Here is a 12,674-nt window from a genome sequence, read left to right on the forward strand (position 1 = left end):
CTTCCCTCCATTGATACAGTTTGCCCGCGCAAATTCACTGCTTTGTCCAAGACAAAAGCCAGGAAGTTCCGCCTACTGCTTTTATAGCGTCTGTAGATGTCACTGCATGACTCATCATTCTTTGGCTTTGTCCCAACGCCTCCTCTGCTGCGCGCCAGTCACGTCTGCGCAGTCTTGCATCAAGCCAAAACTGTTCTTGGGGCGTTGCCAAATCAGAAGAAGGCCCAGGAGAATCAGGCCTTGCCGGCCCCTCCTCCTCCCTTTGGGTGGGTGCCAGGGAGGGAGAGGGCCCAGGAGAAGCAGGCCTTGCCAAGTCTTCTCCCTCACTTTCTGAATCATCCGAATCCAGGAGTCCGAGTCCAGGAACCTGGGTCACAACAGAACCCCATATTGGGCCTTTTGTTTGTACAAGCTATTTTTATTAATGGTTATATCTGAAATCAAAATGGATAGGTTTGCTGCTACCTTGTCTCATCATCATTTAGTGGGATTTTAATATTGCGTTATTTTTCAATATAACTTGGCAAATAATTTTTATTTTGTGGATCCCTGTGAGGCGGTTGGGGTAATCCCCTGGGGTTCATACTTTAAGAAGCACTGACTTATAGGAAAGTAAGAATTCATACGTCGATCATATTTTATATTTTACATTTCAGACAAGAGTTCGGGAAAAATTGTGTGTGACATTCTGAATAAGATCAAGGAAAATACTATTCAGTCAGATGGCAGTCAGAGTAATTTTGAATGAAATAAAATAATTTTGAAGTGGGTGAAAAGGTCTAAACAAAGAACCTCCAGGAGAGGATATAGAATTAAAAATAAAAGCGCTGACATAATATAAGATGAAACTGAAGAGAGTACTAGAAAGAATATTTTGGTGATTTGTATAGGAATGCTAATAATATATCAAGAAGGGAATTGAAACACATACTATAAAAGTTAATATCTAAGAAAAAAAGATGAAAAGGAAGTTTTGTAATATTGAATTATGCCAAAAGAGCAATATGAATAGGTTTATTTCCTATTCCCACTGATGTCTGACTTTTAAAATATAAGCCTCATGCACCATTATCAGTGTTGGGCTGTGATGTGTGCCTCGTTTATCAGAATGCTGCAGAATTTATCTGAGAACTGCATAGAAATAGCACAATAATTACAGATGGTTGTAAAAATGCTCACTTACTTAAAGCCATTTTCCCCCTGAAAGGCCAGCAACGATCTTTATCCAATCATTACTGAAAATTTGAGAAATTCCCAATGTTCTCAACAAGGAAACTTTTTGGTGCATATCTAAACTTTTTTTTTCTCTGTATTGAAGACAAATGATCAAAGGGCTTAGATATAAGTTCTCAATTCAATTGAATTCAATTCAGTAATGGATTCCAAAATAGTACTCTGATTCCAGACTTCCTCTTGCCGTTCGACTTAAACTTTCAGTAAACATTCTATCAGAAACCACATATAAAAAAGACTTATCCAGGACTCATTTTTGTTAATTATTTTTTTTTATTTATTTTTGTCACAACATTATATGCAAGCACATATAATGATAGAAAAACAATAGGACAGGAACGGTAGGCACTTTTGTGCACTTATGCACGCCCCTTATAGTCCTCTTAGGAATGGGGTGAGGTCAATGGTAGACAGTTTTTGGTTAAAACTTTTGGGAGTTTGAGAAGAGACCACAGAGTCAGGTAGTGTGTTCCAAGCGTTGACAACTCTGTTACAAAAGTCATATTTTCTGCAAACAAAATTGAAGCGGTTAACATTAAGTTTGAATCTATTGTTTGCTCTTGTGTTATTGCGATTGAAGCTGAAGTAGTCTTTAACAGGAAGTACATTGCAATAGATAATTTTGTGTGTTAAACACAGGTCATGTCGGAGTCGGCGGAGTTCTAAGTTTTCTAATCCCAGGATTTCAAGTCTGGTGGTATAAGGTATTTTGTTGTTTATAGAGGAGTGGAGAACTCTTCTTGTAAAATATTTCTGGACTCGTTCAATTGTATTAATGTCAGAGATGTGGTATGGGTTCCAGACAGGCGAGCTGTATTCAAGAATTGGTCTAGCAAATGTTTTGTATGCTCTGGTTAGTAGTGTAGTGTTTTTAGAAAAGAAGCTAGGCAAAATTAGGTTTACAACTCTTAGACGCAGGGGTGTCCAAACTTGGCCCCTTGAAGAGTGATGGACTTCAACTCCCAGAATTCCCCAGCCAACATGAGCTATAAATACAAGCAAGTTGCTGGCTGAGGAATTCTGGGAGTTGAAGTCCACCACGCTTCAAAGGGCCAAGTTTGGACATCCCTGTCTTAGAGTCTTTTTTGCTATGTAGTTGCAATGGACTTTGGCACTTAGATCACTTGATGTGAAAACTCCAAGGTCTTTTACAGGGTGGGGGTCATCAGTAAGGTAATGTCCATCAAGCTTGTACTTAGTGTTTGGGTTCTTTTTTCCAATATGTAAGACTGAGCATTTGCTGGTTGAGATTTGGAGTTGCCAAGTTTTAGACCAATCGGATACAAAGTCAAGGTCTTTTTGAAGGGTAGTAGTATTGTTGGTGGTGTTAAATAGTTTGACATCATCAGCAAAGAGAACACAATAACTTGAGATATGGTCACAGAGATCATTTATGTATAGTATGAAGAGTGTTGGTCCAAGAACGCTGCCTTGAGAAACGCCACTATTGACAGGAACAGGATTTGATAGAGCATTGCCAATTTTGACCACTTGTTATCTGTTTGATAGGAAAGCAGTTATCCAATTGTGAAGAGGTCCTGAAATGCCATAGGATTTTAGTTTTAGGAGAAGTTTATCGTGTACTACTGAGTCAAAAGCTTTGCAGAAGTCTATGTAGATTGCATCTATTGCTTTGTCTTGATCAAGATTAGTAGTCCATATGTTTTTGCAGTGGAGAAGTTGTAAGCTAAATGATAATTTTTTCCTGAAACCAAATTGTTTATTAGAGAGTAGGTTGTTTGTTTCAAGGTGGAGGGTAATGGATTGGTTGATGATAGATTCCATCACTTTGCAGGTGACGCAGCATAGAAAGACTGGTCTGTAGTTTTCAACTAGGCTGGGATCTCCTTTTTTGAAGATAGGGATGACTGTGGCTAGAGACCAAAGCTTGGGAAGGGAACCAGTCGTGAAAGCTTTATCAAAGATTATGCTTAGGGGTTCCGCTATATTAGTGGAGAGTTTTTTAAAGAAGTATGCACATAGTCCATCAGGCCCAATAGATAAAGATGGTTTCAGTTCGCGAAGAGCTTTTTCAACATTATCTTCTGTGAAGTCTATATGAGTTAAGTTGTTATAATCATTGTTGGTACAATTGGGGAATGTTGGATATGTGCCATTATACCGGTATTATATGCAATTATACCAGTATATGCCATGTGTGTGCATGCATACACAAGCATGCAGGCATGTGATCCTACAAATTCCTCCACTACATTTGTTACTTTTTTATTTTGGATGGGAGGAACCAAATCCAAACATCATAAATATTTTAAAGGAGTAGGAAATGGAATGACTTGTTTTTTTAAAATTCTTTATTCCGCCTCAATCTGAAAAGGTCCTTCTTTAAATTAATAAGAGAAAGGAAACATCTAAAGCATATTTTAGAAGTGCTCCCCCAAATCTTTGCAAGGAATTTTTTTATTAACCTTTTCATTTCAATCACAATTCTAAGGACGAATAAAGAATCCATACACCTTATATTCCACATTTCCAACCTGTTCCCTTTTGTATAATCTCTTCTTTTGTATCACTGCAGCTGCATCTGAGCTGATTCTCTCTCTCTCTTTCTCTCTTTTTAGTAAAGGACTGACATTCCATATTTAAAAGGATTTTTAAAGAGAAAAAGAATGGCTTTAGCGAATAATTGTTTCATAGCCCAAAATCTTAAATACATTATTAAGAAAAGATGGCATCATTTCTAGTTCAAAAATGAAGATAGTTTCCCCCACTCTCCAAATGACGTTTGGGCTGAAAACTGTTTTACATTAGGCTAATAAATTACTCCTCTCTATATTTTTTTTTTGGTAACGCATTATATTATCTAGTGATGCAAACAATTTGTTTGAATCAAATGTTGAATCTATTGTTAGCCAGAGTGAATGTGAAGTATTATTTTGACAGAGCAAAAGGTAGAATCTAAGAGGTGTATTAACTAAAAATAAAAATGTTCCTATTTTAACATCATTCATGATTAAGAGCACTTTCAAATGCTTTACTTGATCCATTACAAACAAAATATTAACACTTTTTCTAGCTTTTTCCACTCTAAACCATTGTGGTATGTTTTGTAATATATGGATTGGATGAGAGGACAAATGTGAATGCATTACAATGAATATTAATGAGGATCCCCCACTGATATTACTACTTTGAAAACAATTGAAGTAGGAGGGGGAGTAAGAAAAAGAAATCTAAAATATTTAGTTAGTTCAGCAGAAGCTCATAAGCTTGCCAGCAGAAGAATGCTAAAGAACACAGTCATTCAATACATTTGCTAATGATTTAAGGCACCTCCCCCAGCACAAACCAATAATATATATTAGAATACAACTATCATTATCCTTAGCAAAACGATTTTTTGGTCTTTTTTGCTGCGGACAATAGGAATGGCTGTTGAGCATCTCTGGAGGGTGCCAGTTTAGAGAAGACCGATTTTAAAGGAAATTTAGAGTAGGTTGGAAATTGTGGGGGGGGAGTCACAGGAGAAGCCAATGCCACTACTATATTGTTCCAGGAAAATGACATGAAAATGTCCATGAAACTAGCAGACTTCCTCATTCTTTCAAATCTATTTTCTCTGCAGTCCAGCCTTAAAACAGCAAATACACAACATACTGATTTATCAAATCTAGGGACAATTCACAAAATCTAACTAAATATTAAAAATGTCCCTACTTTCTAATCTACTACAAAATGCTTCTATTAGGATAGTATAATATTGTGTATTATATTCTTCTGTTATAGAAGCAATAATTCAATCACATCTATTGTAATAGGAAAGGTGGTTCTTGAACCCAAATCAAAGCCAAATAACCAGACAAACTTACTTTCTGTATGTTACATTTTAGGAAATAGCTTTATAATTCTTAGAAGGATTCAACGCAGTTTGACATCTGCTTTTTATTTTCTTGTGGGATATGGGATCAAGTACAAATTAATACAAGTTAATATTCAGGATTACAATCTGGCACATATTTCCTGTGTACCAGTGGAAGTTCAATTAGTAAAACATTAATAAGAGATGTCAGTAAAGATTACGTAAATATCTGTTCTTTTTGACATGGATATATATTTGCCAGTTAGTAATCCTTTTTGGAGGGAGGGAGAGAGAGAGGGAGGGAGGGAGAGAGGGACACTATAAATAATCATTATGCACATAAAATGTAATCGAAATTGAGTTTAATTTTTAAAAAAAAATACCATAAAAACGTATATTTAGAATAGAATAACAGAATTGGAAGGGACCTTGGAGTCTTTTAGTCCAACCCCCTACTTATGCAGGAAACCCTATACCCGTGATGGGGAACCTATGGCACGCATGCCACAAGTGGCACGCGAAGCCATATTGGTGGGCACACGAGTGTTGCCCTAGCTCAGCTCCAGCACGCATGTGCATGCCGGCCAGCTGATTTTTGGGCCTTCTGGGCCCATTGGAAGTCAGGGAACAGGCCATTTCCAGCCTCTGGAGGGCCTCGGGGGGGGGGAGATTGTTTTTTCCGTCCCCAGGCTCCAAGAAAGTCTCTGGAGCCTGGGAAGGGTGAAAAATGGGCCTTCCAATCCCACCGTGCCATTGCGTGCCAAAAGTGGGGCGAGCACAGGGGGTCGCATGCACATGCACAGGGGGCGGGGAGCATTGAATTATGGGTGTGGGCACGTGTGCACGTGACCCCGCACATTCCCCCCACTTTTGGCACATGATGGCAAAAGGGTTAGCCATCACTGCACTATACCATTTCAGACAAATGGTTATCCAATCTCTTCTTTAAAACTTCCAGTGTTGGAGCATTTACAATTTCTGGAAGCAAGTTGTTCCACTGATTAATTCTTCTAACTGTCAGGAAATTCTCCTTGTTCTAAGTTGCTTCTCTCCTTGATTAGTTTCCACCCATTGCTGTTTATCCTACTCTCACGTGCTTTGGAGAATAGCTTGACTCCCTCTTCTTTGTGGCAGCCTCTGAGATATTGGAACAGCTACCATGTCACCCCTAGTCCTTCTTTTCAGACTTGCTGTTGTTGTTGTTGTTGTTGTTAGTTGCGAAGTCGTGTCTGACCTCATGGACAACATTCCTCCAGGCCTTCGTGTCCTCTACCATCCCCCAGAGTCCATTTAAGCTCACGCCAACTGCTTCAGTGACTCCATCCAGCCACCTCATTCTCTGCTGTCCTTCTTTTGCCCTCAATTGTTCATTCATCAGACTAGACATACCCAGTTCCAGCAATTGTTCTTTATATGTTTTAGCCCCCAGTCCCCTAATCATTTTGTTGATCTTCTCTGCACTCTTTCTAGAGTATCAACATCTTTTTTTACATGCTTCTGATATTTATTTACAATGGTTCTGATATTGGTGTCATCTAATCTTATAAAATGAATTCTTCAAAATTAATCTTTCATTCCATTTCCAGACTTACGAATATATTTACAATTTTTGCCAGCTCCCCCAAATATTTACTAGTTTGTCTTTGAAATCAACATTTGTTCAGATGTTCTGCAGAGACTCTGCTAAATTATTCTATTCTTGCAGAGCTTCTTCTGTTCATTTATCATGCTGTGATATCAAGATTCAAGTAAAGATGCGAAGGTGTTATGGCTTTAACCCAGGAAAATAAATATCAATGTATAATCCAGTAGACTCGGAGTTCACAGTTCTCTCTTCGAACCTCTCATCCCGCCAGTCTCTTATTGATTGCTTTTAGCGGATTGAGCTGCACTAGAGCAGGTTGAGATGAATTCAAAGTCTGAGAAATTCTCCAGTCAAAGCCCTTTTAAACACCATGTTTAGCTGAACCAGTCAATTTTCCTAGCCTTGCTTATAGTTGAGAGGTTACATTCCTTCAAAGATTCCAACAGCCAATAGTTGCTGTATTTTGCTCCTTCTGCCCTGCTAGCAGGGCTTGAGGGTTTATTGAAGCACTCTGATGGATTGCTCTGATAGTTAATTATATTATTTTTAGTTAATTAGTTGTTAATATATTAGTTACATTTGTGCATTCTAGTAAATTACTGGTTCAAATTTAAAATAGGGGAAATAAAGAGTATTTATGGAAGGTTTTCCTATAATAAACAATAGAACAATTGGTTCTATTATAAACAATGTATGTCACCAAATAGCTTTTCCAGATAACATGGGACAGAGTAGAGCAGAGTTGTCTGACCCTGACAATTTTAAGACCAGTGGACTTCAACTCCAAGAATTCCCCAGCTAGCATGGCTAGCTGGGGAATTCTTGGAGTTGAAGTCCATAGGTCAGGGGTGTCAAACTCACAGCCTGTGGGCCAGATCTGTCATGCACTGGCCACGTCCACCCTCCGTTTAGCAAAGGGGGGGGTCACAATACATCATGTGATGACGTAACACTGCAGGTTTGACACCCCTGCCATAAATCTTAAAGTTGTCAAAGTCAGACAACCCTGGGATGGAGATGTTATTGAGAAAATGGGAGCTGTCCCAAACTGAATAGACTTCTACCCAAGAGTGATGCAATCAGCATGCAACACTGAAGAAGTCAAAAATCCCATTCTTTGAAAGAGAAGACCTCTCCAATTTTCTCTCTGCTCATTTATTTCCATCCAAGCCAACATTTCAACATTGGTGAAAAGGAAGCATAACTTACTGAGTGTTTCTATTACAAAAATGTAGAGCACTGTAGTACAATCTTCTTTGGTTCATTAACATATAAAAGTGTGGGAAATTGATTGAAAAATGAGCACTTGCTGAATGCTGTGATTCAATATTTTTTAAAAGAAAAATAAAGGGGCCATCAGTGAACAAAGCCACTGTACATGCATACACATGTTAGACAACTCTTTGTCTAATTAGAAGCTTATTTTTATTATGAGGTTGGTACTTTAGAATGCATTAATAAAATGCCCCAAGCTAATGCAAGACATCAATTCTGTATTATTGCTTTGTGAAAGTCACTTTTATTTCCTCCATTTTATGAAAGTAGAACCACCTTGGTTGATGGTTGCATTCAACTTTGTTCAGGTATCAGCTCAGAATAGGTCTATTTCTTGCTATGAATTTTGAGACTTAGTCATGTAATATTTATGTCATCATTTTTTAAAAAATCAAGAGTTGAGCATTCCAACAATGGCTGTGCTTTAGGGGAAAAACTCAGCAAACAGTTAAGAAGAAAGAATAAATTCCTACACATTTTTTTCGTTTAAAAAGTCTATCTTTCTTATGCTTTTTTTGCTCCTTTTTACAAATTTTAATTTCCAGATGAATAATGATTTTACCATGATACATCTAAGGTAACATTTCTCTCATTTTACTACAGCTGATTTCCTTATTTCCACACATTAAAAATATGCTTACAAATATACCATGTAATCAACTGTGGTCTTTTTCCTTATTGTGTTGCTTCTCCCAAAGACTTGGCCAATAACTAGCACTAAGAAAGACTTTACAAAAACACAGAGGACAATTCAAGATGAAAAGCTACCATGAGAACAAAGCATGAATAAAATAAAAAACAGATGAAGAGTCAAAAATTCCCATTTGATGTTGTCAAGCCACTAGGGATTGCTTGCTAAACGAAAAATCAGTAGCGAATTGAATTCTTTTTAGCATGTTGCTTATAGAACTCTTTGTTTTCACATCTTGGCTTATTCAACAAAGATCAGAGGGGAAAAAGTGGGGGGGAGAGAAAAATGTGCTAGAGTATTATTTTTACATAGATCCTCTTCATTTTTAAAGTAGCAAAATCTTGATGAAGTTTTAAGATAATAAAATTCTAAACAAAAAACCCCCACACAACACTGTTCTAGTGAGAACACATGGTGGGTCCAACTTATATGAAGTTTTAAGTTTCACTGCTTTTCCTAGCCAGAATCCTCCATTTTGAAGCATCTTTTGTGTTTTTGTTTCGAGAATAATCTTTAGGAGACAGAAAATTAAAAGCTAGGGTGTCCACTTCAGTGTTACCACTATCCAAGAAAGACAGCAATGTAACCTATATCAAACAGAAAATGATCTACACATTAATTTATATAAAGACGCACATATTTGGGTCTAATTGCTCCATCTCAATCAGGAAAATTATACAACTCTGTTCTGCAAAGAAGGGGAAACTGTAACCAGATGCTCTTGCTTGATGGGCAACTTGAAGACCCACTGTTCTCCATTCTGGATTCTTTTGCCTTAACTCAGACTTAAGCTGGACAGCTATTCAGATGGACAATATCTTCAAATAGAAGAGTATCCTATATAAAAGTAGTGCAAGATAGTAAGATGTGGAAAGAGCCGATCCATAGAATAGCCAAGAGTCAGACACGACTGAATGGATAATATCATCATCATCCTAAATAAAGTAGATCCACGATCACTATAATAATGCCCAAAGGATTATACTCAGTATATACACTTTCATGATAACACTCAGTATAAGTATTGGATAATTTATTATCTAATTCACTGCCATTTTTTCCTAACTATGTACAGTGGCTAATTTTTACAGCTTTATCCTTCAACCTAGTGGTATATTCTCCCTTGGAATGTAACCTCCCTTTTTGCATTAAGAATCCTTATTATTTTATTATTAAGCATCTTGACTACAGATTAGAAGGATAGAGAGATGGAGATAAATAGCCCATGATGGTCAGTCCATTCTATTGTCTTTACCAGAAACGGTTCCCCCCCCCCAACCATTCTGTTACCAATCCTGGTCTAGAGCTATGTTTTTCCTTGGCAAGGACTTGTTGGGGAAATGGGAGGAATTTTAATCCAATGCATCCAAGAACTTTTCATTTAACCCTTTTTTTCTCTGTAACAATATTGTTAACACAAACAGGAAAGGAAATAATATGGTTCTGACTGTCATAAGCAAGCTACAATACTGATTTTCATTATCTCAAAAATATCACAAGAATTCTAAGACATTTTCCCAGCAATGATAAAGTGTCTCTTGGTTGCATTCATTATTACTGTGTGTTTGAATGAACAGGGACATTGACTTTATGATATGAAAAGCAATACTGTGTTGTTTTGTGTTATTAAATATCTTTACTGATTCTGGATTTTTTAAGTTCCCCCCCAAGTCAATAGCCATATTACATTCAAATAAAATAATAACAGCAACATTAATAATACTGGAAATACTATCCAAATGGAATATAGAATTCAGATGGTAAATGATCCATGAGGGACGCGGATGGCCTAGAAACATGAAATATAAATTAATATGCCTAAGAATTCTGAGTAACAAGCATTTGAACATGAATATGAAATTGCAGTTATTTAATTTTGGGAAGTAAAAGTATGTACTCTTTTCAGTTCCTCTCTCTTGCTTTGTTAGAAAATCTAAGTATTCTTTCCCAGCTTTAACTTATGCCAAATGCTTGAAGTATCTTTTGGGCAGTGTAGTTGCAAAGGAAATTCTCCTTCAAAGGGAGTTTTCATTGAGCATGTAGGACAACAGGTGTGCAAGAGGTGCAGGTGCGTAGATGGGTGTCGCTGATATTTGCAGATTGGCTTTTGTGAGTTATTACTTTGCGTGAGATTTGTCCTTGTTTTCATGCCATCCCTAACCTCCAAATTCCCACAACAAGCCACTTGTTGGTTTCGTTTTCTAAAAGGGCGACTGTTCCAGAAACACCCTTTCCAAAAAAAGAGACAACCCTCCGCTTCCCGTTCCTATGGAAGAAGACTTGGACTGATTGCTTCCAGGAACTCATCCCTGCACTCACAGGCTATTGCATGATATTTTGCAGCCTGAGGTAAAGAACAAGATGGCGGCCCTTCCCTTTGCAAAAGCCAGTTGATATGATGGCTAAGTGATGGGGTAACATATTTCTCAACCTCAAAGGCGAGAAATCAGTTGAAGGAACTCAGGAACAGCAGCATCTTCTCTTTCAACAGTCACAAGGGTTCCTGAAGGCTGCAATCATGACTCCCCCAGCCATTGCTTCCTTTGCTCTAGGAAGAAAATGAGCTCCATCCATTATAGAAAAAGAGGGGATTCTCTCGCATGAATTTTGCTTCCCCTCCCCGCTTCTGTGAAACTGTCTCCAAGACCAAGAACTACCGAGAATAAACTTTGTACTTTCTTTCTCTTTTGTCCATCCCCAAATTGACTGTGAAGAAATGTTGGCTGGTCTCAAGAAACCGCACTCAGGGTTTTGGATCGGAGCTGTGAGAATACTCACGGGAGACAACGGTATTGTCATGCCTTGAATAAACAATTGCAGCTCTGTGAAACCCCATCCTTGTTAGCCAGATTCTAGGATGGAGTTCCTGGCTTGCCATGGTTACTCGCCTTTCAAACCAAAGGCTTCCCCCTCCGCACCGCTAGCCTCTGCCTTTTGGGCCAAGATGTTTTGCAGGCTTGGCAGTGGTTCGTTCTCATGTGAACTCTCGCCCTCTTTTTAATCTCGTCCAAATTTTGCACTAAAAGAACTTTCAACTGATACCTTTTGTTGCCCAGAATTCCACAGGGATGTGAGAATGAAGTCGGGGATCTTCTTGCGGTAATGAGCTCAAGTGACCGTCTTCTTCCTCTGAGTAACCAGCACCTGACAATGAGAGGCATGCGTGGGAAGGTTGGAAACAAAGAACACAAGAGCACAAGATGCTCGCCAGTTCCTGGAGCAAAATCTGAAGAAGAAAGAGGGCACACACAACTGCTCTCTCTCCCTCCTTCCTCCAGGCCATTTAGGAGGAGATTTACTTACAGTTAACATTTCCAGAACCCTTTGCACTTGAGGACAACACAGCTGAAACCTGGGTAAAACACTGCTCTGGTTCTGAATGCTGAATCCTTCTCTTGTTCCTCACTCCCAGGCCTGGGATATGGTCTGGAGCCAATATACAGCTGGAGGGGGAATGGAGGGGGGGGGAAAATTCCCATCCATCTAATTATGCAAAATGGATGTCTAATGGAATGTAAGCTGTCCGAGCCTAGTTTTCTAAAAGCGTTTTGATTTTTTAAAATATCTTTTATATTAAAAGACTGAATCGTGAATCTCCTTTCCCAGAGTCTTGGTAGGAATGCACTGAATGTGAAGTTCTCAATTAATTGTACAATACAGGTGGTCCTCGGATTACAACGGTTCCTTTAGTGATCCTTTGGAGTTAGAACGGCACTGAAAAAGTGACCTATGACCATTTTTCCATACTTAACAACCGTTGCAGCATCCCCACGGTCACATAATCAAAATCCAGAGACTTGGCAATGGACTCATATTTATGACAGTTGAAGTGTCCTGGGGTCACATGTAGTCGGTTTTTGTGACCTTCTGACGAGCGAAGTCAATGGGGAAGCCAGATTAACGTAGCAACTGCAGTGATTCACTTTAATAACTTTCGCAAAAGAGGTTGTAAAATGGGGCAAAACTCACTTCACAATTGTCTTACAGACATTTTGGGCTCAACCCTGGTCATAAGTCAAGGACTACCTGTACAATTTCTGATACGGCCACTGATCTTCTATTTTACATGTAAA

The 12,674-nt window shown here is 38.4% G+C and overlaps 1 long non-coding RNA gene across 1 annotated transcript; it reads right to left on the bottom strand.

The window, feature by feature from the left end:
• Positions 1-8,166: 8,166 nt before the first annotated feature.
• Positions 8,167-12,013, bottom strand: LOC131195630 (uncharacterized). The gene is made up of 3 exons (XR_009154500.1): positions 11,905-12,013; positions 11,644-11,745; positions 8,167-9,438 (listed from the first exon to the last, which is right to left on the bottom strand). It is a non-coding gene; the product is annotated as an uncharacterized LOC131195630 (long non-coding RNA).
• Between the last annotated feature and the right edge of the window lie 661 nt (positions 12,014-12,674).

Source organism: Ahaetulla prasina, chromosome 3, assembly GCF_028640845.1.
Source record: "Ahaetulla prasina isolate Xishuangbanna chromosome 3, ASM2864084v1, whole genome shotgun sequence".
In the NCBI taxonomy this organism is placed as follows: domain Eukaryota; kingdom Metazoa; phylum Chordata; class Lepidosauria; order Squamata; family Colubridae; genus Ahaetulla; species Ahaetulla prasina.